At 35.2% G+C, this 26229-nt stretch overlaps 2 protein-coding genes across 2 annotated transcripts in view; both read left to right on the plus strand.

Annotated features, from left to right (window-relative positions):
- Window positions 1-2241: 2241 nt before the first annotated feature.
- Window positions 2242-26229, plus strand: part of LOC117331030 (glycoprotein 3-alpha-L-fucosyltransferase A-like) — a gene marked incomplete in the record, with an annotated part of 148938 nt that continues 124950 nt past the window's right edge. The window contains 1 exon segment of the mRNA XM_033889621.1: window positions 2242-2492.
- The window catches only part of LOC117331029, a 34183-nt gene continuing 20847 nt past the window's right edge, over window positions 12894-26229 (plus strand). Inside the window, exons 1-2 of the mRNA XM_033889620.1 lie at window positions 12894-13076; window positions 15701-15810. The gene's annotated coding sequence lies outside the window, so the exon portion shown is untranslated. The remainder of the gene's footprint in view (window positions 13077-15700; window positions 15811-26229) is intronic.

Below are 26229 nucleotides of genomic sequence, written 5' to 3' on the forward strand. Positions count from 1 at the left end.
TATTGACCTGCTCATCAGCAGCAGTGCCCCTAGCACTCTCATCACCTTGTTCGGTGATTCGAACTGGTTTACTTTTAACCTCAGAATCTGACATCCTGTTCAAATTCTCTACAGACAATCAATAAAGATTTTGCAAACAAACCTTTTCATCCAAGAACGGGCTAAAAGTTCTTTTGGATGTACACCATCCCTAAATAAACCAAAATTGATAGTAGGAGGTTTGCCAGCTCTTTTATACAGAAGAAGATCAGATTTAAAATTAAGAGAAAAAACATCACCTAGTGGGTTAACCCTAGTGTTTACAGATTTTATGGCGTTATTGAGGATATCAATCCGTCTAGCCAATACAGAATCTTGCTCTGCAAGCACAGGTGCCTGTGAGGCTGTATATCCTTTACATAAATTCCAATGTTTGATGGAATAAGGGGGGATCTCAAGGAATATCAACTTCACCTGAGGATACTTAGCACAAACTTCTACAAATTGGTCCAACCTAGTGGCAACAAAAGAGGAGCATTCCTCATCATTATTGTGAGTTAAATATATAAATTTCCCTCTCTTAGTAGTGAGGTCACAAGTACCAAGCCAAATGTATAGAACAATTGACCTGTACTTTCCTAGAATGTTGTCCAAATTTTTATGTAAATACTCTAAACCAAATTTGAATGTTCCTCCAGCTTTACAACAAAATTCTACACTATATCCAAACTGCTGGAGTAAATCATGATGATGTTTAAGTGCAAAACCCTTGCTGGAAGTTAATAATATTGGTTTGCGAGTTATCACTGTATTTGATAATATTGGTTTTTCAACGAATTTGGAAAGTTTATTTAAACTCATACCAAGCAACCCTCAGTATATTCACAGAAAACAATAATTATGGTAAAGGTAAAGATTTCTCAATACATAACCCTGATCTACCTGTCTGAAATACAGGGGAAACAATAACATACAACTTGCTTACAGTGAAATACTTACCGTTTCATGCATGATAGGAGGGTACAGGGATTCAGCTATGTGATGATGGTGATGAAGTGCAACATGACTAAATGATGATGACATATATTGTGGAAGTGATCAGCAGGAGTCTGGTACCTAGTAAAACAGAATAACACAGATAACCTACAGTTTTACAAATTACAGGATATTAAAGATTCACATTATTTGTATAGTATAGCTGCAATATCTTAGAAAATGGACAAAATAACATTCATATCAACGATCAAATACCAATACATTACAATTTCATGAAATATATAAATTTTAACAATATTGACACATTAACCACGATAATACAGTCTATAAAAGTATCCGAAGTGTCAATGTCTATCCGATGGTATATTGCACTGCCAATCTGTCGGTATATCTGAAGTCACATTACCACACAAAGAGTCTCATCCTCCGCAAACTTCATCCTATCAGAGACTGGTATATATATATGGTACAAAGCAATCTCCATAATGTCCTGTCTTTGGATCAGTTATCAACATAGTAAACATATAAATTTATCAGCCGTGTAATCCCACATTTTGCCGGAAGTGACGTCTACGACGCGGCGAGTACAGTTCCCGCTCACTGGCTGTAACATGGTACGCCGATAAACATTCAACCCCGCTCTGTCCGGACCATGGCTTCTAGTTACTCACACCAAACCTACATGGGCGCCATTTGTAGCCGTTTCAGGAGAACACACAATCTCTTGAACGCCAGAGTTTCCAGTCCAAGTGTTTATTAATATAATATGGAAGCCTACAATTAAATAAAGTACTAATAATACCAATGGACAGGATAATTGTAGGAAATAAATAGATAATAAGAGATAGAATATACTTTTACATGAATATTATAATATAAATGAAGATATTATTACACTATTATAATATTACTACATATCAACAGTATACTGGTTAGTCTGTCTTACCAGGTTCCAGGGGATGACAGGCCAACCGCCCAGCTCCATGCCATAGGTATAAGTGAGAGTGAAAGGGATTGAGGTGTGTGAGGGCATGTGGCTGCGCATGCGCCTTCGAGTATTCTCGAGATGCATGCACAGTCACAGGTGATTGATACTCATACATTCCACTCTCTCAATCAAGCGACACTAACATGCACACATGGACAGGCTAGGCCCGGATTATGTATTGAGTAATATATATAATACAACTATATACAACTGTATAAATATATACACAGTCTACATGTGTATGCTATATAATAGCTATGTAGGCCCCGTGACGTGTTTCTATAATTGTTAGACAGCGTCCATAGAAACGTCACTAATAAGATTCGGTCACGGCTGTATTGTAGTTCCTGTAGAACGGGAAGGAATTATCTAATAGTTATATATGTATATCTCTACGTCTTCGGCTTCATTTCAAAATCAATGAGTGAGGACACTGCATGGCGAGGAGACCGGCGAGGATACCGGCGAGGAGACTGATGAGTTCAGCTGGTGATTACTGAATGTGAAGTGGGGGGAGGCGAGGAAGGCTGTGAGTACGACTACATGTCTGGTCATGTAAAACTACATATTGTTATGATACATTACATAATCATTATCACTCAGCTAACTTCCTGATAGCATTTACGTGTAGGACAAGGTTCATATGTTGGAATGTTTCCTTTTTTAAATACGAACACACAAACTAAGACATGTACGTTCAAAAACCATCTGGTCATCTCATGATGACGTCATTTTGAGAAATTCACTGGCAATCTTATCAACAGTGACTACCATACATGTAGCGTACGTGGGTGTGGAGTGGGAAGAGGGAGGGAGAGACATGTCATTTCATCTCCTATGACATATTTGACGTGGTCTTAGTTCTATGGCAGAAAAGGCTGCACAAAGAAAGCTCAGCGCGCATGCGTGATTCCAACTGGTCTTGTTCGTTCATGCAACGTATTGATTGATCTAATTAAGGTTTGCTCTTGCTAATATTGTTACTGAAAAGTAACAAATCATTTTTTGCAATGCAAAATGCTAAATTAATTTAGATTAAACTGAGCAAATTGAAGATTTCTTGCTAAAACTATTTATAGAAAAATCGATCCTACTACTGTTTGACGCTACCGCACACATATCTATGATATTTGTTACATGTACATTGACAAACAAAACAAACATGCACTATGTACTGTAGTATCAAACAACAACAGCTTTATCAATAGCCTGACAGTGCTACATGTATCACTTATCAATATAACCACTCTGAACGGATGGAAACATATTCATGTAATATCAAATCGATTAGCTCACGTGTATACGAGTCGGACATGGCAACAGCTTTCCAGGAAAAGGCCGGAGATTAGTTTTGTTCCTGGAAAGTAAGTTATATCATGGTTGTTGGAGGAACACCAGTGTACAAATTGTCTCGGGAAAGTAAGTTAGATCGTGGTTGTTGGATGTCTGTATACGTGAACTAATCGATCTGTCCTGTAAACTATTCATTAGAAAATGGGAAGAAGGTCTGTGCCTGTAAACTGTGTCGGGAGAAACGCGGAGACAGATCGGAAAACAGCGAATGGCAAGAGAAGAGATTGCAGTGGTTGAAATAGTGAATGGTTTGTTAAAGGAAGACTTAATGCCATTGATCCTACACCAGATGTGTAAGAACAACACTCATTACATAGTGTGCCTTCCTTTGTGTCTAAAAGAATATTTTCGAAACCATTCCAAAGGAAGTAACTATGGAGTTACACTTATGAAGATTCGAAAGAACTATATGTTAGGCCCTCACCAAACTTTGAGGAATTATTACTGACGGCCTTTAGGACCCTCACCAAGCTTTGAGGAATTATTACTGAGGGCCTTTAGGACCCTCACCAAACTTTGAGGAATTATTACTGACGGCCTTCAGGACCCTCACCAAGCTTTGAGGAATTATTACTGACGGCCTTTAGGACCCTCACCAAACTTTGAGGAATTATTACTGACGGCCTTTAGGACCCTCACCAAACTTTGAGGAATTAATACTGACGGCCTTTAGGACCCTCACCAAACTTTGAGGAATTATTACTGACGGCCTTTAGGACCCTCACCAAACTTTGAGGAATTATTACTGACGGCCTTTAGGACCCTCACCAAACTTTGAGGAATTAATACTGACGGCCTTTAGGACCCTCACCAAACTTTGAGGAATTATTACTGACGGCCTTTAGGACCCTCACCAAACTTTGAGGAATTATTACTGACGGCCTTTAGGACCCTCACCAAACTTTAAAGAATTATTACTGACGGCCTTTAGGACCCTCACCAAGCTTTGAGGAATTAATACTGACGGCCTTTAGGACCCTCACCAAACTTTGAGGAATGAATTCTGACGGTCTGTAGGTTTGCAAACACCTTTTTGTTTTTCCAAAAGATGGCAGTACAGCCTCTGACTGGGCAAACCATTATGAGCAAACACTTTTTAAATTAAAACTTTGTATAAAGCACTGTTAAGGGCATGCACTGAGGTAGAATAAAAAAAATGACATTGTCAAAAAAATGACATATACTACCTTCTCATTGGTCGAAATTTAGATGAAGTATCATTTTTACGGGAAGATAAGTATGCAGCTGAAGCATAATACCAGAAATGTAATGATGGCCTCCGTTTTTCCGAGTAATTCGACAATGTGGCCGCCATTCGCTATAGCTTGTGATTGGCTAAAACATTTCAGCCATAACTTTCGTTTCATTTAGCGAGTCAATACAAATCCACAGTTTCGGGCCAAAAGACTTTCCGCACAACCTATTTCTGCTATAATTTCTTTGTATTTTCAACTCTTTTCAATCACTTGCCCTACTTTCATCCATGGCTGTATTCTATTAAAATCTTATGTGTTGAAAAAGAAAAAGCTAGACATTCTTCATGTAATCTTTTATGCATTATTCCTCCTATGTAGGTAGATATTAAAAGTAACAACAAAACCAAATTTACCGTGGCACGGTCATCATTCATTAACTTACCAAATTATCATCAAAATGGCGTTACAAAAATTCACATTGTAAAATCAATTTTAATTTTTCAAATAAATGACAACGGAAAATAATGAAAATGTTATCAATTGAAATGTAGATAAAAACTCTTTCAGCATATAAACTTTAACTAAAATCAGCTTATTAACAAATCATGTAATATTCAATGAAAAAAACCGTTTAAATGGTAAAATTATATAGCAAAATTAGAATGTGCAGAAAGACCTGCAACTGTAACGATTTAATGTTGAATAAACATGACATTGTTAACAAAATGGCCATCATATAGTGGCTTCTGATGGGTCAAAATTTTGATATTGTCTAATTTTGATGAAAATTGGTATGTAGGTATAGTATGACAGAGGAACCACCATGCTGAATGTAGTCTGTCGTAATGGTTAAATATTTTATATTTAACGGTGAACCATTCCCCACAGGCGTACAATTCACGACATTTCCCGAGTTATTGCAAGCAATATTGAAATATATTAAAAGTTTTACATACAATGATTAAAATTATTTAGGGTCAGGTAACATTGAAATAGATTAATCATGTACAGCGTTTGAGCTAGAATGGAAATGTAGTGTTAAACGTTTTGTTTCAGATTTATATGAAGTGGATTGATCAAAACATGGCAGCTGTGAGCACCTATCCAAACGCACATAGAAAGTGCACATACAATACATGACTTTGTTTTAAAAGCTGTACCTGCAGGTAAAACATTTTTTTCTTTTTACTGTGATGTATACGTAGTAAACCCCTTTCTACTCCATGTTATCAAAAAATATCTCAAGGTCAAGGTCTAAGCATGAGGTCAAATCAAGGTCAAAAATATAAAATTCAAAATTACTAATTATTTTATATGAATCGGAAAGCGCATGATTAATCATGACAAACGGTGCAAGTTTTATGGTCGTGCGATAAAAAAAATGACGTAGAAATGGCACTTTGAAATATGTTGGTTTTCCCGCCAAAATTCAATTTTGTCCCAAAAATGCACTTAATTTCCATTTACTCCTATATCTTTACACATACAGATTTGATTTTTGGTACAGTGATAGCTTGGACAAAGGGCTACAAACTTAATTGCTTTTTATTGATGTTGACCTTCGCTCAAGGTCACAAAGGTCAAATGATCAAAAATCGAAAATTTCAAATTTTCAAAATAGTTTCATCGTATGTGAAAGAAAACGTTATTTTGAAGATGTTTGCAACGTTAGAAGGTCAACTGATCGGTTAAAGAAGGGAAGCGAAGAGAAAACGAATAGAAAACGAAGAGAATCGTAGGTAAAACGTACAAAAGCGTTCGTCAGAACGAGAACATGTCAGCGATCTTTTTCTTGTTGGAAATCCCGTGTTTTGATCTTGATCAAATCTAGTTATATATATTTTTACTTGCTATGCAATATTCAGTCTATATCTTAGGAAAATCAACTTAACAAGTTGAATAATTGTAACCCCTGGTAAAACATACCGCAGTACAGATGTCACTTTTATTTCACGTGGGATTTGTTTTCGCATTATTTAAATACACGAGGAGAGTCAATCGCGAAGTCCAATAAATACTTTTCAATAGAGATCACGGGTATCTATAACGAGTCTTAAAATTATTACAAACAGGAAATATCTATCTGTTAAAGAGAGTTGGATCAGCCATAGAAAGGTTTGTTTCCTTCAGTTTTAACCAGTATCAGGATCTCCCTTTATTTCCGGTATTCTGTAAACAAGGATTGTCGGTATGTTATGACTGAAGATCTCTTTATTACTTTGCTCTGTTTGTAGGTATATTTGTATTAATTTAGATATTATAGGTTAGCATAAGTTTATGATATAACCTATAGATACTAATGTTCTAAATGTATTGTATATTATCTCTGTTTAATTTCGTGAATGAATGTTGTGTGAATGAGTTTATCTTGTTTGATTCCATCAAAAACCAATGTTTTTTAAAGAATATATCGTACCGTTCTCTTGTACAATTAATTATTATTATTATGTCAGGAACTGTGCATCCTAATCCTGGACCTTTACTATCTGACTCCAAATATACCATTAATGATATTTCTATTCTTAATTTGAATGTACGGTCAATACGGAACAAGTTAGATTTGATTGAAACTGAATTTTCTGAAATTGATATTCTATGTTTAACAGAATCGCATCTCAATGATGAAATTGAAAATAAAGATCTACAAATTAAATCCCACCCAAACATATTTAGATGTGACAGAATAGGTAGACCAGGTGGTGGGGTTATTATCTACACAAAAAATAATATTTTAACCAAGAGAATGCCAAACTTAGAATCTAATGAGATTGAAAATATAGTTATAGAAATCAAAACAAACAATAAATCTATACTACTCTGCTGTATTTACAGACCTCCTGACACTTTAGTGGAATATTGGCAGAAATTTGATAATCTATTAGACAACCTTACCAATACAAACACCAATTTAATAATAACCGGCGACATTAACCAAGACATGCTTAACATACTACCAAACTCCTATATCTCTAGAATTCTTACTAAATATCAACTTGATAATGTAAATCAATCACCAACCAGAATTACTCGTACATCCTCAACATGTATTGATATCTTTTATGTTAATAACTTGAATATGATACAGAATACTGAAGTTCTACCACCTTTATGCAGTGATCATTGTCCAATAGTTCTTAATCTGTGTTTCAAAGTATTTAAAGAACGGTCCTTTGAAAGAATTATCCATAAATATAATGAAGCAAATTGGGACTTAATGAATGCTAATCTCTCTTCCTTAGATTGGGAAACAATAATTGGAAATGACAATGATGTAGATGTAATTAATGATAAAATATTAAACAATATTAGAACATTAGCTGAAACTTACATTCCTTCAAAAAAGATAAGATTACGCCCAAATGACAAACCTTGGATGAATAGTATAATTAGAAATAGATTAAGAAAGAAAAATAGAGTTCATAAAATAGCTAGAAACACTAACAAGGAAAGCGATTGGCTTAAGTTCAGAAATTCTCGTAATGAAGTTATTGAGTTAATCCGGGAAGCAAAATCTAATTATTTAACAAAGATGCAAAATTCTCTATTAGATAAAAATACTCCTCCTAGAAAATGGTGGCAAATAGCCAAATCAATAAGTGATCTAAATAATAAATCTACCTCAAATCCCCTCACAGTTAATGGTAATACATTATTACATCCTCTTGATAAGGCTGAGGCTCTCAATAATTTTTTTACTTCCATATCTAATGCAGTTGATGAAGATCCTGATGATATTGTTGATGAATTACCTCCCCTTAGTCACTTGGATTTTAATAATATAGAAATCACTGAACAAGATATCATAGACCAAATTAAAATAATCAAGGAGAATAAACCACCAGGACCTGATAATTTATCACCTAAAATTGTAAAGAATCTTTTACCCTCACTTGTCAAACCTTTAAAAATTCTTTTTCAAAAAACTATAGACCTTGGTAAGATTCCACTTGCATGGAAATCTTCAAATGTAAATGCCTTATATAAAGGTAAAGGAAACACTGATGATCCTAGTAACTATAGACCCATTGCAATTACACCTTGTTTTATTAAAATACTTGAAAAAATTATTTTCAAATATGTGTACAATCATGTAAACAAACATCATATAATTAGTGTTCACCAATCTGGCTTCCAGAAAAATGATTCTACTATTAATCAGTTACTCACAGTATATAATACAATTTCAAAAACTTTAGATGAAGGGAAAGATATAAGACTTGTTTTCTGTGACATTAGCAAAGCCTTTGACAGAGTCTGGCATAAAGGATTATTATATAAATTAAAAAAATATGGCATAAAAGGTAATCTCTATAACTGGTTTGAAAATTATCTCTCAAATAGAAGACAACGAGTTGTATATGATGGTTATTCATCTAGTTTTAAAAATGTAAATTCTGGAGTCCCTCAAGGATCAATTCTTGGACCTTTTCTGTTTTTACTCTTTATTAATGATCTAACTAATGAAGTATGTACCAATATAAAGCTATTTGCTGATGACACTTCTTTATATGTTATTGTAGATGATGACTTGGTAACTCCATGTATGGAATTAAATGAGGATTTAGAATCTATCAACAACTGGGCTAGCCAATGGAAAATAATCTTCAACCCAAATAAAACTATAGCATTAACCGTAACAAAAAAAAACAGAAATCATCCAACACTTATTTTTGATAATCAGCCTCTGAATGAGAAAGATATACATAAACATCTAGGAGTCACATTAAATTCTAAAGGCACATGGAGCAATCATATTCAAGATATTTATGAAAAAGGTTATAAAAGATTAAACATTTTAAGAATGCTCAAACATAAAATTGATAGGAACTCATTAATTACACTATATTGTTCATATGTTAGACCAATTTTAGAATATTCAGATACTGTTTGGGATAATTGTACTACTGCAGAGTCGAAATTACTTGAATCAATTCAAATTGAAGCAATGAAAATAATAACTGGGTTAAGAAGTGGAACATCTCATCATAAACTTTACAATGAAACTAATTTAGAACCACTTATTGAAAGACGTCGCAAACATAAACTTATCCTAATGTATAAAATATTGAACAAAATGACTCCTGAATATTTATTTGATATTGTTAGACCCTATATTAATAATAATGCTCCACATCATAACCTTAGAAATCATAGATTCTTTAATATTCCTCGATGCAGAACAAACTTGTATGATAACAGCTACTTCATTGATGTCATGAAAATTTGGAACTCCCTTGAAACAGACTTAACTAGTGCTCCTTCACTGAATATTTTTAAATCTAAATTGAATAGAAATAGGCCTTTAAACACTGATACTACTCACTTATTTAAACTTTGCTCACCTAGAAAATTAAATATCACTCTTTGCCAATTAAGAAACTCTGCTAGCAACTTAAATTATCACAGATTAATAGATCATCTAATTCCAAATTCAGCCTGTTCCTGTGGTTATTACTCTGAGGATCTAGACCATTACTTCTTCTATTGTCCAAATTACAACCATATAAGGCACTTTATACATGACATATTTATACAAGTTGGTTTTATAGATATTAACTTACTAACATGTGGTAACTATGAACTTTCACTTGATCTTAACAAATTTGTTTTAAATAATGTAGAAAGATTTATAACTAATTGGAGAAGGTTTTAATTCTCATTGAATCAATTAATTATATAATATTTCATTAATATGTATGTATATTATTATCATTGTTCAATAAAATACTCATCTTTCTCAATGTCAGGTAGGTGAAGCGCTTTTGCTCTACAAAATTTTGTATAATTATCTATTTTTTATATATATATATATAATGTTTACGTATATAAATAAAAATATTTCCTGAACTTTTGATACTTTTCAACTAGAAATTATTCCATTAAACTATGAAAAACTACTTAAACTATTACAATGATGTGTGTATGAGTGTATGAGTGTATGTTCAAATGTTATAAATAACCCTAATTATATAGCTCTATTGTTCAAGTTGTCTAGAAAAATGCTATCAATATTATATTATCAAAATGTCATTTACATATGTATGTGGGAGAAGACTGATATAGGCTAAGCCTGTTGTCAAATCCCTTTGTATTATAAGATCTTGTACAATAAAATTTGTTGAAATTGAAATTAACCAGTATCATGTTGTACGCCCATCGCACAGCCTTGACTATTTACTCTTGTAAACACATTCACAAACCTGACTATTTACTCTGGTAAACACATTCACAAACCTGACTATTTACTTTGGTAAACACGTTTCACAAACCTGACTATTTACGCTGGTAAACACGATTCACAAACCTGACTATTTACTCTGGTAAACACGATTCACAAACCTGGCTATTTACTCTGGTAAACATGATTCACAAACCTGACTAGTTACTCTGGTAAACACGATCCACAAACCTGGCTATTTACTCTTGTAAACACGATTCACAAACCTGGCTATTTACTCTTGTAAACACGATTCATTACTCTGGTACACACGATTCAAAACCTTGACTATTTACTCTGGTAAAAACTATTCACATCGCTGACTATTTACTCTGGTAAACACGATTCACAAACCTGGCTATTTACTCTGGTAAACACGATTCACAACCCTGACTATTTACTCTGGTAAATACGATTCGCATTCCTGACTATTTACTCTGGTAAACAAGATTCACAATGGCTGTTCCCTTGTCAAGAGATACCCACAGCGGTCGACAAAACACCGAAGGAAAAACGAAGACGGCTTTCTTCTAAAGTGACCTAGGGGGAAATACATATATAAATAATTTGTCTGATCTTGTGTAACCATTACACTTAAACATACTCACCTACTGGAAACATTTTATACTCGTCACAAAATGTGATTTGTATGCATAGATTAATTGATACTGTATTACATCTTATGTCAGATTATTATTTTAAAAGGTACTAAACGTCGTGTGTGTCTTTTGTACAACCATTTGAGATTAAAATGTGTAGACACTGCTGTGGACTTTTAAGTCCCCGAGGTTTGCCGTAACCTGCTGGCAAATCCGTACAGATGTGCTGAATGTTCTTTTAAACTCAAATATTGAGAAATTATGAAATTTAGTGAAATTTGAGTCTTTTTTGTGTCATTCGTATTTTTTTCTTGTTATTTCTTGAGCTTTCGGTTGCCTTCTACTATCAACAATTTAAGTAAGGCTCCTAGCATTATTACCGATTCCTAGAAGGACGAACCAGCTGTATGGTACAGTTTAATTCATTTTGAGTCACACTTTCAACCTCTCAATATATTAAGTGTCTTTTGTACAGTCTCATAAGAGAAGACAGAACGACTGACACAAGTTAAAAGACTTAATGGGGCCCATCTTACAAAACTCCACATTCTCTTTTCGCAGGTGTTCCGTATCTGTTCTGCCCCTTTCTTTCTTTATTTCCGTCAAACTCTTTGTTAAAATACAATATAAGTTAAAATAATCTGTTTCTTGACGAATTTTGAAAATATTCCCTTGTTACGGAAAGTACGTAAGTAAGTTGTACAATTTTTGTCCAATCTATTTGCTTTTATCTGCTATGAAATTGATTTAAGCAAACTTAATTGGGTTAGAGCAGTTCGGTTTATAGGGGGTACCCCCTACCTCGGTTGTCTGGTCAAGGTACCCCCTACCTCGGTTGTCTGGTCAAGGTACCCCTACCTCGGTTGTCTGGTCAAGGTACCCCTACCTCGGTTGTCTGGTCAAGGTACCCTGCCTCGGTTGTCTGGTCAAGGTACCCTACCTCGGTTGTCTGGTCAAAAGGCAAATAGTCTCCACATGATCACAATAAAAATGTGTTTATTGATGATATCAACTTATTCCTTTATATTATTTGGTAATAATGAGATGAAAAATTAAAATTAACAGAAAAGAAAACTTGCTTTATCAACAGCCTCTTAATTACAACAGCATTTACCCGAATTCTCATTAAACTGATAGTTACATGGATGTAGTTACATGATAGCTAACCGGTACCGAGTACCATGTACAGGTACGATCTAAAACCTATCAAAATACCAATCTTCTGTGATAATTATACATCTCAATACATTGTATAGGGTATGACATATAAGCAACCTGAATATAAAAAAAAATCTGTTGGTGTGTTTAACACTATAACCGATTCCCAAACTTTCCCAAACTACTAATTGACTGTAACATTTAAATGTGTATTGTTGGCAAAACCGAGTGGCCTTCACATGTACCGTATGCATATTACGTAACTATAGGCCAACCTCGTTCAAATCACGCCAGGTATTGTGTGCATGTAATTGCTTGTTATGTAGGCCGGTGACCTGTTTCTATAATTGTAGACAGCGTCTATAGAAGCGTCACTAGTACGATTCGGTAACGGGTGTATTGTAGTTCCTGTAGAACGGGAAGGAATTATCTAATAGTTATATATGTATATCTCTACGTCTTCGGCTTCATTTCAAAATCAATGAGTGAGGACACTGCATGGTGAGGAGACCGGCGAGGAGACCGGCGAGGAGACTGATGAGTTCAACTGGTGATTACTGAATGTGAAGTGGAGGGAGGCGAGGAAGGCTGTGAGTACGAGCACATGTCTGGTCATGTAAAACTACACATAGTTATGATACATTACATACTTATTATCAGTCAGCTAACTTCCTGATAGCATTTACGTGTAGAACAAGGTTCATATGTTGGAATGTGTCTTTTTTAAATACGAACACACAACTAAGACATGTATGTTCTAAAACCAAATGATCATCTCATGATGACGTCATTTTGAGAAATTCACTGGCCATCTTATCAACAATGGCTACCAACGTGTAGCGTACGTGGGTGTGGAGTGGGGAGAGGGAGGGGAGGCATGTCATTTCCTCTTCTAAGACATATCTGACGTGATTTTAGTTCTATGGCAGGAAAGGGCTGTACAAAGAAAACTCAGCGCGCATGCGTGATTCCAACTGATCTTGTTCGTTCATGCAATGTATTGATTGATCTAATTAATGTTTGTTCCTGCTAATGATGCTACTGAAAAGTATGAAGTCATTTTTTGCAATGCAAAATGCTAAATTAATTTAGATTAAACTGAGCAAATTGAAGATTTCTTGCTAAAACTATTTATAGAAAAATCGATCCTACTACTGTTTGACGCTACCGCACACATATCTATTGACAAACAAAACAAACATGCACTATGTACTGTAGTATCAAACAACAACAGCTTTATCAATAGACTGACAGTGCTACATGTATCACTTATCAATATAACCACTCTGAACGAATGGAAACATAGTCATGTAATATCAAATCGATTAGCTCACGTGTATACGAGTCGGACATGGCAACAGCTTTCCAGGAAAAGGCCGGAGATTAGCTTTGTTCCTGGAAAGTAAGTTATATCATGGTTGTTGGAGGAACACCAGTGTACAAATTGTCTCGGGAAAGTAAGTTAGATCATGGTTGTTGGATGTCTGTATACGTGAACTAATCGATCTGTCCTGTAAACTATTCATTAGAAAATGGGAAGAAGGTCTGTGCCTGTAAACTGTGTCGGGAGAAACGCGGAGACAGATCGGAAAACAGCGAATGGCAAGAGAAGAGATTGCAGTGGTTGAAATAGTGAATGGTATGTTAAAGGAAGACTTAATGCCATTGATCCTACACCAGATGTGTAAGAACAACACTCATTACATAGTGTGCCTTCCTTTGTGTCTAAAAGAATATTTTCGAAACCATTCCAAAGGAAATAACTATGGAGTTACACTTATGAAGATTCGAAAGAACTATATGTTAGGCCCTCACCAAACTTTGAGGAATTATTACTGACGGCCTTTAGGACCCTCACCAAGCTTTGAGGAATTATTACTGACGGCCTTTAGGACCCTCACCAAGCTTTGAGGAATTATTACTGACGGCCTTTAGGACCCTCACCAAACTTTGAGGAATTAATTCTGACGGTCTGTAGGTTTGCAAACACCTTTTTGTTTTTCCAAAATATGGCAGTACAGCCTCTGACTGGGCAAACCATTATGAGCAAACACTTTTTAAATTAAAACTTTGTATAAAGCACTGTTAAGGGCATGCACTGAGGTAGAATAAAAAAAATGATATTGTCTAAAAAATGACATATACTACCTTCTCATTGGTCGAAATTTAGATGAAGTATCATTTTTACGGGAAGATAAGTATGCAGCTGAAGCATAATACCAGAAATGTAATGATGGCCTCCGTTTTTCCGAGTAATTCGACAATGTGGCCGCCATTCGCTATAGCTTGTGATTGGCTAAAACATTTCAGCCATAACTTTCGTTTCATTTAGCGAGTCAATACAAATCCACAGTTTCGGGTCAAAAGACTTTCCGCACAACCTATTTCTGCTATAATTTCTTTGTATTTTCAACTCTTTTCAATCACTTGCCCTACTTTCATCCATGGCTGTATTCTATTAAAATCTTATGTGTTGAAAAAGAAAAAGCTAGACATTCTTCATGTAATTTTTTATGCATTATTCCTCCTATGTAGGTAGATATTAAAAGTAACAACAAAACCAAATTTACCGTGGCACGGTCATCATTCATTAACTTACCAAATTATCATCAAAATGGCGTTACAAAAATTCACATTGTAAAATCAATTTTAATTTTTCAAATAAATGACAACGGAAAATAATGAAAATGTTATCAATTGAAATGTAGATAAAAACTCTTTCAGCATATACACTTTAACTAAAATCAGCTTATTAACAAATCATGTAATATTCAATGAAAAAAAAACGTTTAAATGGTAAAATTATATAGCAAAATTAGAATGTGCAGAAAGACCTGCAACTGTAACGATTTAATGTTGAATAAACATGACATTGTTAACAAAATGGCCATCATATAGTGGCTTCTGATGGGTCAAAATTTTGATGTTGTCTAATTTTGATGAAAATTGGTATGTAGGTATAGTATGACAGAGGAACCACCATGCTGAATGTAGTCTGTCGTAATGGTTAAATATTTTATATTTAACGGTGAACCATTCCCCACAGGCGTACTATTCACGACATTTCCCGAGTTATTGCAAGCAATATTGAAATATATTAAAAGTTTTACATACAATGATTAAAATTATTTAGGGTCAGGTAACATTGAAATAGATTAATCATGTACAGCGTTTGAGCTAGAATGGAAATGTAGTGTTAAACGTTTTGTTTCAGATTTATATGAAGTGGATTGATCAAAACATGGCAGCTGTGAGCACCTATCCAAACGCACATAGAAAGTGCACATACAATACATGACTTTGTTTTAAAAGCTGTACCTGCAGGTAAAACATTTTTTCTTTTTACTGTGATGTATACGTAGTAAACTCCTTTCTACTCTGATGTATACCTAGTAAACCCCTTTTTAGTGTGATGTATACCTAGTACACCCCTTTTTAATGTGATGTATACCTAGTAAACCGCTTTTAACTGTGATGTATACCTAGTAAACCCCCGTTTACTGTGATGTATACCTAGTAAACCCCTTTTTACTGTGATGTATACCTAGTAAACCCGTTTTTACTGTGATGTATACCTAGTAAACCCCCCTTTAACTGTGATGTATACGTAGTAAACCCCTTTTACTGTGATGTATACCTAGTAAACCCCCGTTTACTGTGATGTATACCTAGTAAACCCCTTTTTGCTGTGATGTATACCTAGTAAACCCATTTTTACTGTGATGTATACCTAGTAAAACCCTTTTTACTGTGATGTATACCTAGTAAACCCTCGTTTACTGTGATGTATACCTAGTAAACCTCCGTTTACTGTGATGTATACCTAGTAAACCCTCTTTTACTGTGATGTATACCTAGTAAACCCCTTTTTACTGTGATGTATACCTAGTAAACCCCTTTTTACTGTGATGTATACCTAGTAAACCCCTTTTTATTGTAATGTATACTTAGTAAACCCCTTTTTACTGTGATGTATACCTAGTAAACCCCTTTTTACTGTGATGTATACCTAGTAAATTCCTTTTACTGTGATGTATACCTAGTAAACCCCCGTTTACTGTGATGTATACCTAGTAAACCCTCTTTTACTGTGATGTATACCTAGTAAACCCCTTTTTACTGTGATGTATACCTAGTAAACCCCCGTTTACTGTGATGTATACCTAGTCAACCCCTTTTTATTGTAATGCATACGTAGTAAACCCATTTTTACTGTGATGTATACCTAGTAAACCCCCGTTTACTGTGATGTATACCTAGTAAACCCTCTTTTACTGTGATGTATACCTAGTAAACCCCCGTTTACTGTGATGTATACCTAGTAAACCCCCGTTTACTGTGATGTATACGTAGTAAACCCCTTTCTACTCTGATGTATACCTAGTAAACCCCCTTTTACTGTGATGTATACCTAGTAAACCCCTTTTACTGTGATGTATACATAGTAAACCCCTTTTACTGTGGTGTATACCTAGTAAACCCCTTTTACTGTGATGTATACATAGTAAACCCTTTTTACTGTGATGTATACCTAGTAAACCCCCGTTTACTGCAATGTATACCTAGTAAACCCCTTTTACTGTGATGTATACTTAGTAAACCCCTTTTTACTGCAATGTATACCTAGTAAACCCCTTTTACTGTGATGTATACCTAGTAAACCCCCGTTTACTGTGATGTATACCTAGTAAACCCCTTTTACTGTGATGTATACTTAGTAAACCCCTTTTTATTGTGATGTATACCTAGTAAACCCCCGTTTACTGCAATGTATACCTAGTAAACCCCCGTTTACTGTGATGTATACCTAGTAAACCCTCTTTTACTGTGATGTATACCTAGTAAACCCCTTTTTACTGTGATGTATACCTAGTAAACCCCCGTTTACTGTGATGTATACCTAGTCAACCCCTTTTTATTGTAATGTATACGTAGTAAACCCATTTTTACTGTGATGTATACCTAGTAAACCCCCCGTTTACTGTGATGTATACCTAGTAAACCCTCTTTTACTGTGATGTATACCTAGTAAACCCCCGTTTACTGTGATGTATACCTAGTAAACCCCCGTTTACTGTGATGTATACGTAGTAAACCCCTTTCTACTCTGATGTATACCTAGTAAACCCCCTTTTACTGTGATGTATACCTAGTAAACCCCTTTTACTGTGATGTATACATAGTAAACCCCTTTTACTGTGGTGTATACCTAGTAAACCCCTTTTACTGTGATGTATACATAGTAAACCCTTTTTACTGTGATGTATACCTAGTAAACCCCCCGTTTACTGCAATGTATACCTAGTAAACCCCTTTTACTGTGATGTATACTTAGTAAACCCCTTTTTTACTGCAATGTATACCTAGTAAACCCCTTTTACTGTGATGTATACCTAGTAAACCCCCGTTTACTGTGATGTATACCTAGTAAACCCCTTTTACTGTGATGTATACTTAGTAAACCCCTTTTTACTGTGATGTATACCTAGTAAACCCCCGTTTACTGCAATGTATACCTAGTAAACCCCTTTTACTGTGATGTATACCTAGTAAACCCCTTTTACTGTGACGTATACCTAGTAAACCCCTTTTTACTGTGATGTATACCTAGTAAACCCCTTTTTACTGTAATGTATACCTAGTAAACCCCTTTTTACTGTGATGTATACGTAGTAAACCCCTTTTTACTGTTATGTATACCTAGTAAACCCCCTTTTACTGTGTTGTATACCAAGTCAACCCCTTTTTACTGTGATATATACCTAGTAAACCCCTCTTTACTGTGATGTATACCTAGTAAACCCCCTTTTACTGTGTTGTATACCAAGTCAACCCCTTTTTACTGTGATCTATACGAAGTCAACCCCTTTTTACTGTGATATATACCTAGTAAACCCCTTTTTACTGTGATGTATACCTAGTAAACCCCTTTTAACTGTGATGTATACCTCGTAAACCCCGTTTTACTGTGATGTATACCTAGTAAACCCCTTTTTACTGTGATGTATACTTAGTAAACCCCTTTTTACTGTGATGTATACGTAGTAAACCCCTTTTTACTGTGATGTATACCTAGTAAACCCCTTTTACTGTGATGTATACCTAGTAAACCCCTTTTACTGTGATGTATACCTAGTAAACCCCTTTTTACTGTGATGTATACCTAGTAAACCCCCTTTTAACTGTGATGTATACTTAGTAAACCCCTTTTTACTGTGATGTATACCTAGTAAACCCTCGTTTACTGTGATGTATACCTAGTAAACCCCTTTTACTGTGATGTATACCTAGTAAGCCCTTTTATTGTGATCTATACCTAGTAAACCCCTTTTTACTGTAATGTATTCCTAGTAAACCCCTTTTACTGTGACGTATACCTAGTAAACCCCTTTTTACTGTGATGTATACGTAGTAAACCCCTTTTTACTGTGATATATACCTAGTAAACCCCTTTCTACTGTAATGTATACCTAGTAAACCCCTTTTTACTGTGATGTATACCTAGTAAACCCCTTTTTAATGTGATGTATACCTAGTAAACCCCTTTTTACTGTGATATATACCTAGTAAACCCCTTTCTACTGTAATGTATACCTAGTAAACCCCTTTTTACTGTGATGTATACCTAGTAAACCCCTTTTTACTGTGATGTATACCTAGTAAACCCCTTTTTACTGTGATATATACCTAGTAAACCCCTTTTTACTGTGATGTATACCTAGTAAACCCCTTTTTACTTTGATGTATACCTAGTAAACCCCTTTTTACTGTTATGTATACCTAGTAAACCCCTCTTTACTGTGATGTATACCTAGTAAACCCCCTTTTACTGTGATCTATACGAAGTCAACCCCTTTTTACTGTGATATATACCTAGTAAACCCCTTTTTACTGTGATATATACCTAGTAAACCCCTTTTTGACTATGATGTATACCTAGTAAACCCCCGTTTACTGTGTTATTTACATAGTAAACCCCTTTCTACTCTGATGTATACCTAGTAAATCCCTTTTTACTGTGGTGTATACCTAGTAAACCCCTTTACTGTGATGTATACCTAGTAAATCCCTTTTTACTGTGGTGTATACCTAGTAAACCCCTTTTACTATGATGTATACCTAGTAAACCCCCTTTTACTGTGATGTATACCTAGTAAATTCCTTTCACTATGATGTATACCACGTAATCCCCCTTTTACTATGATGTATACCGAGTAAACCCCTTTTATTGTGATGTATACCTAGTAAACCCATTTTTACTGTGATGTATACCTAGTAAACCCCTTTTTACTGTGATGTATACGTAGTAAACCCCCTTTTACTATGATGTATACCTAGTAAACCCCCGTTTTACTGTGATGTATACCTAGTAAACCCCTTTTTACTGTGATGTATACTTAGTAAACCCCTTTTTACTGTGATGTATACCTAGTAAACCCCTTTTTACTGTGATGTATACCTAGTAAACCCCTTTTACTGTGATGTATACCTAGTAAACCCCTTTTACTGTGATGTATACCTAGTAAACCCCTTTTTACTGTGATGTATACCTAGTAAACCCCCTTTTAACTGTGATGTATACTTAGTAAACCCCTTTTTTACTGTGATGTATACCTAGTAAACCCTCGTTTACTGTGATGTATACCTAGTAAACCCCTTTTACTGTGATGTATACCTAGTAAGCCCTTTTATTGTGATGTATACCTAGTAAACCCCTTTTTACTGTAATGTATTCCTAGTAAACCCCTTTTACTGTGACGTATACCTAGTAAACCCCTTTTACTGTGATGTATACGTAGTAAACCCCTTTTTACTGTGATGTATACCTAGTAAACCCCTTTCTACTGTAATGTATACCTAGTAAACCCCTTTTTACTGTGATGTATACCTAGTAAACCCCTTTTTATTGTAATGTATACTTAGTAAACCCCTTTTTACTGTGATGTATACCTAGTAAACCCCTTTTTACTGTGATGTATACCTAGTAAATTCCTTTTACTGTGATGTATACCTAGTAAACCCCCGTTTACTGTGATGTATACCTAGTAAACCCTCTTTTACTGTGATGTATACCTAGTAAACCCCTTTTTACTGTGATGTATACCTAGTAAACCCCCGTTTACTGTGATGTATACCTAGTCAACCCCTTTTTATTGTAATGTATACGTAGTAAACCCATTTTTACTGTGATGTATACCTAGTAAACCCCCGTTTACTGTGATGTATACCTAGTAAACCCTCTTTTACTGTGATGTATACCTAGTAAACCCCCGTTTACTGTGATGTATACCTAGTAAACCCCCGTTTACTGTGATGTATACGTAGTAAACCCCTTTCTACTCTGATGTATACCTAGTAAACCCCCTTTTACTGTGATGTATACCTAGTAAACCCCTTTTACTGTGATGTATACATAGTAAACCCCTTTTACTGTGGTGTATACCTAGTAAACCCCTTTTACTGTGATGTATACATAGTAAACCCTTTTTACTGTGATGTATACCTAGTAAACCCCCGTTTACTGCAATGTATACCTAGTAAACCCCTTTTACTGTGATGTATACTTAGTAAACCCCTTTTTACTGCAATGTATACCTAGTAAACCCCTTTTACTGTGATGTATACCTAGTAAACCCCCGTTTACTGTGATGTATACCTAGTAAACCCCTTTTACTGTGATGTATACTTAGTAAACCCCTTTTTATTGTGATGTATACCTAGTAAACCCCCGTTTACTGCAATGTATACCTAGTAAACCCCCGTTTACTGTGATGTATACCTAGTAAACCCTCTTTTACTGTGATGTATACCTAGTAAACCCCTTTTTACTGTGATGTATACCTAGTAAACCCCCGTTTACTGTGATGTATACCTAGTCAACCCCTTTTTATTGTAATGTATACGTAGTAAACCCATTTTTACTGTGATGTATACCTAGTAAACCCCCGTTTACTGTGATGTATACCTAGTAAACCCTCTTTTACTGTGATGTATACCTAGTAAACCCCCGTTTACTGTGATGTATACCTAGTAAACCCCCGTTTACTGTGATGTATACGTAGTAAACCCCTTTCTACTCTGATGTATACCTAGTAAACCCCCTTTTACTGTGATGTATACCTAGTAAACCCCTTTTACTGTGATGTATACATAGTAAACCCCTTTTACTGTGGTGTATACCTAGTAAACCCCTTTTACTGTGATGTATACATAGTAAACCCTTTTTACTGTGATGTATACCTAGTAAACCCCCGTTTACTGCAATGTATACCTAGTAAACCCCTTTTACTGTGATGTATACTTAGTAAACCCCTTTTTACTGCAATGTATACCTAGTAAACCCCTTTTACTGTGATGTATACCTAGTAAACCCCCGTTTACTGTGATGTATACCTAGTAAACCCCTTTTACTGTGATGTATACTTAGTAAACCCCTTTTTACTGTGATGTATACCTAGTAAACCCCCGTTTACTGCAATGTATACCTAGTAAACCCCTTTTACTGTGATGTATACCTAGTAAACCCCTTTTACTGTGACGTATACCTAGTAAACCCCTTTTTACTGTGATGTATACCTAGTAAACCCCTTTTTACTGTAATGTATACCTAGTAAACCCCTTTTTACTGTGATGTATACGTAGTAAACCCCTTTTTACTGTTATGTATACCTAGTAAACCCCCTTTTACTGTGTTGTATACCAAGTCAACCCCTTTTTACTGTGATATATACCTAGTAAACCCCTCTTTACTGTGATGTATACCTAGTAAACCCCCTTTTACTGTGTTGTATACCAAGTCAACCCCTTTTTACTGTGATCTATACGAAGTCAACCCCTTTTTACTGTGATATATACCTAGTAAACCCCTTTTTACTGTGATGTATACCTAGTAAACCCCTTTTAACTGTGATGTATACCTAGTAAACCCCGTTTTACTGTGATGTATACCTAGTAAACCCCTTTTTACTGTGATGTATACCTAGTAAACCCCTTTTACTGTGATGTATACATAGTAAACCCCTTTTACTGTGGTGTATACCTAGTAAACCCCTTTTACTGTGATGTATACATAGTAAACCCTTTTTACTGTGATGTATACCTAGTAAACCCCCGTTTACTGCAATGTATACCTAGTAAACCCCTTTTACTGTGATGTATACTTAGTAAACCCCTTTTTACTGCAATGTATACCTAGTAAACCCCTTTTACTGTGATGTATACCTAGTAAACCCCCGTTTACTGTGATGTATACCTAGTAAACCCCTTTTACTGTGATGTATACTTAGTAAACCCCTTTTTATTGTGATGTATACCTAGTAAACCCCCGTTTACTGCAATGTATACCTAGTAAACCCCCGTTTACTGTGATGTATACCTAGTAAACCCTCTTTTACTGTGATGTATACCTAGTAAACCCCTTTTTACTGTGATGTATACCTAGTAAACCCCCGTTTACTGTGATGTATACCTAGTCAACCCCTTTTTATTGTAATGTATACGTAGTAAACCCATTTTTACTGTGATGTATACCTAGTAAACCCCCGTTTACTGTGATGTATACCTAGTAAACCCTCTTTTACTGTGATGTATACCTAGTAAACCCCCGTTTACTGTGATGTATACCTAGTAAACCCCCGTTTACTGTGATGTATACGTAGTAAACCCCTTTCTACTCTGATGTATACCTAGTAAACCCCCTTTTACTGTGATGTATACCTAGTAAACCCCTTTTACTGTGATGTATACATAGTAAACCCCTTTTACTGTGGTGTATACCTAGTAAACCCCTTTTACTGTGATGTATACATAGTAAACCCTTTTTACTGTGATGTATACCTAGTAAACCCCCGTTTACTGCAATGTATACCTAGTAAACCCCTTTTACTGTGATGTATACTTAGTAAACCCCTTTTTACTGCAATGTATACCTAGTAAACCCCTTTTACTGTGATGTATACCTAGTAAACCCCCGTTTACTGTGATGTATACCTAGTAAACCCCTTTTACTGTGATGTATACTTAGTAAACCCCTTTTTACTGTGATGTATACCTAGTAAACCCCCGTTTACTGCAATGTATACCTAGTAAACCCCTTTTACTGTGATGTATACCTAGTAAACCCCTTTTACTGTGACGTATACCTAGTAAACCCCTTTTTACTGTGATGTATACCTAATAAACCCCTTTTTACTGTAATGTATACCTAGTAAACCCCTTTTTACTGTGATGTATACGTAGTAAACCCCTTTTTACTGTTATGTATACCTAGTAAACCCCCTTTTACTGTGTTGTATACCAAGTCAACCCCTTTTTACTGTGATATATACCTAGTAAACCCCTCTTTACTGTGATGTATACCTAGTAAACCCCCTTTTACTGTGTTGTATACCAAGTCAACCCCTTTTTACTGTGATCTATACGAAGTCAACCCCTTTTTACTGTGATATATACCTAGTAAACCCCTTTTTACTGTGATGTATACCTAGTAAACCCCTTTTAACTGTGATGTATACCTAGTAAACCCCGTTTTACTGTGATGTATACCTAGTAAACCCCTTTTTACTGTGATGTATACTTAGTAAACCCCTTTTTACTGTGATGTATACGTAGTAAACCCCTTTTTACTGTGATGTATACCTAGTAAACCCCTTTTACTGTGATGTATACCTAGTAAACCCCTTTTACTGTGATGTATACCTAGTAAACCCCTTTTTACTGTGATGTATACCTAGTAAACCCCCTTTTAACTGTGATGTATACTTAGTAAACCCCTTTTTACTGTGATGTATACCTAGTAAACCCTCGTTTACTGTGATGTATACCTAGTAAACCCCTTTTACTGTGATGTATACCTAGTAAGCCCTTTTATTGTGATGTATACCTAGTAAACCCCTTTTTACTGTAATGTATTCCTAGTAAACCCCTTTTACTGTGACGTATACCTAGTAAACCCCTTTTTACTGTGATGTATACGTAGTAAACCCCTTTTTACTGTGATATATACCTAGTAAACCCCTTTCTACTGTAATGTATACCTAGTAAACCCCTTTTTACTGTGATGTATACCTAGTAAATCCCTTTTTAATGTGATGTATACCTAGTAAACCCCTTTTTACTGTGATATATACCTAGTAAACCCCTTTCTACTGTAATGTATACCTAGTAAACCCCTTTTTACTGTGATGTATACCTAGTAAACCCCTTTTTAATGTGATTTATACCTAGTAAACCCCTTTTTACTGTGATATATACCTAGTAAACCCCTTTCTACTGTAATGTATACCTAGTAAACCCCTTTTTACTTTGATGTATACGTAGTAAACCCCTTTTTACTGTTATGTATACCTAGTAAACCCCTCTTTACTGTGATGTATACCTAGTAAACCCCCTTTTACTGTGATCTATACGAAGTCAACCCCTTTTTACTGTGATATATACCTAGTAAACCCCTTTTTACTGTGATATATACCTAGTAAACCCCTTTTTGACTATGATGTATACCTAGTAAACCCCCGTTTACTGTGTTATTTACATAGTAAACCCCTTTCTACTCTGATGTATACCTAGTAAATCCCTTTTTACTGTGGTGTATACCTAGTAAACCCCTTTACTGTGATGTATACCTAGTAAATCCCTTTTTACTGTGGTGTATACCTAGTAAACCCCTTTTACTATGATGTATACCTAGTAAACCCCCTTTTACTGTGATGTATACCTAGTAAATTCCTTTCACTATGATGTATACCACGTAATCCCCCTTTTACTATGATGTATACCGAGTAAACCCCTTTTATTGTGATGTATACCTAGTAAACCCATTTTTACTGTGATGTATACCTAGTAAACCCCTTTTTACTGTGATGTATACGTAGTAAACCCCCTTTTACTATGATGTATACCTAGTAAACCCCCGTTTTACTGTGATGTATACCTAGTAAACCCCTTTTTACTGTGATGTATACTTAGTAAACCCCTTTTTACTGTGATGTATACGTAGTAAACCCCTTTTTACTGTGATGTATACCTAGTAAACCCCTTTTACTGTGATGTATACCTAGTAAACCCCTTTTACTGTGATGTATACCTAGTAAACCCCTTTTTACTGTGATGTATACCTAGTAAACCCCCTTTTAACTGTGATGTATACTTAGTAAACCCCTTTTTACTGTGATGTATACCTAGTAAACCCTCGTTTACTGTGATGTATACCTAGTAAACCCCTTTTACTGTGATGTATACCTAGTAAGCCCTTTTATTGTGATGTATACCTAGTAAACCCCTTTTTACTGTAATGTATTCCTAGTAAACCCCTTTTACTGTGACGTATACCTAGTAAACCCCTTTTTACTGTGATGTATACGTAGTAAACCCCTTTTTACTGTGATATATACCTAGTAAACCCCTTTCTACTGTAATGTATACCTAGTAAACCCCTTTTTACTGTGATGTATACCTAGTAAATCCCTTTTTAATGTGATGTATACCTAGTAAACCCCTTTTTACTGTGATATATACCTAGTAAACCCCTTTCTACTGTAATGTATACCTAGTAAACCCCTTTTTACTGTGATGTATACCTAGTAAACCCCTTTTTACTGTGATGTATACCTAGTAAACCCCTTTTTACTGTGATATATACCTAGTAAACCCCTTTCTACTGTAATGTATACCTAGTAAACCCCTTTTTACTTTGATGTATACGTAGTAAACCCCTTTTTACTGTTATGTATACCTAGTAAACCC

Source organism: Pecten maximus, chromosome 7 (assembly GCF_902652985.1).
Source record: "Pecten maximus chromosome 7, xPecMax1.1, whole genome shotgun sequence".
Taxonomy (NCBI): Eukaryota; Metazoa; Mollusca; class Bivalvia; order Pectinida; family Pectinidae; genus Pecten; species Pecten maximus.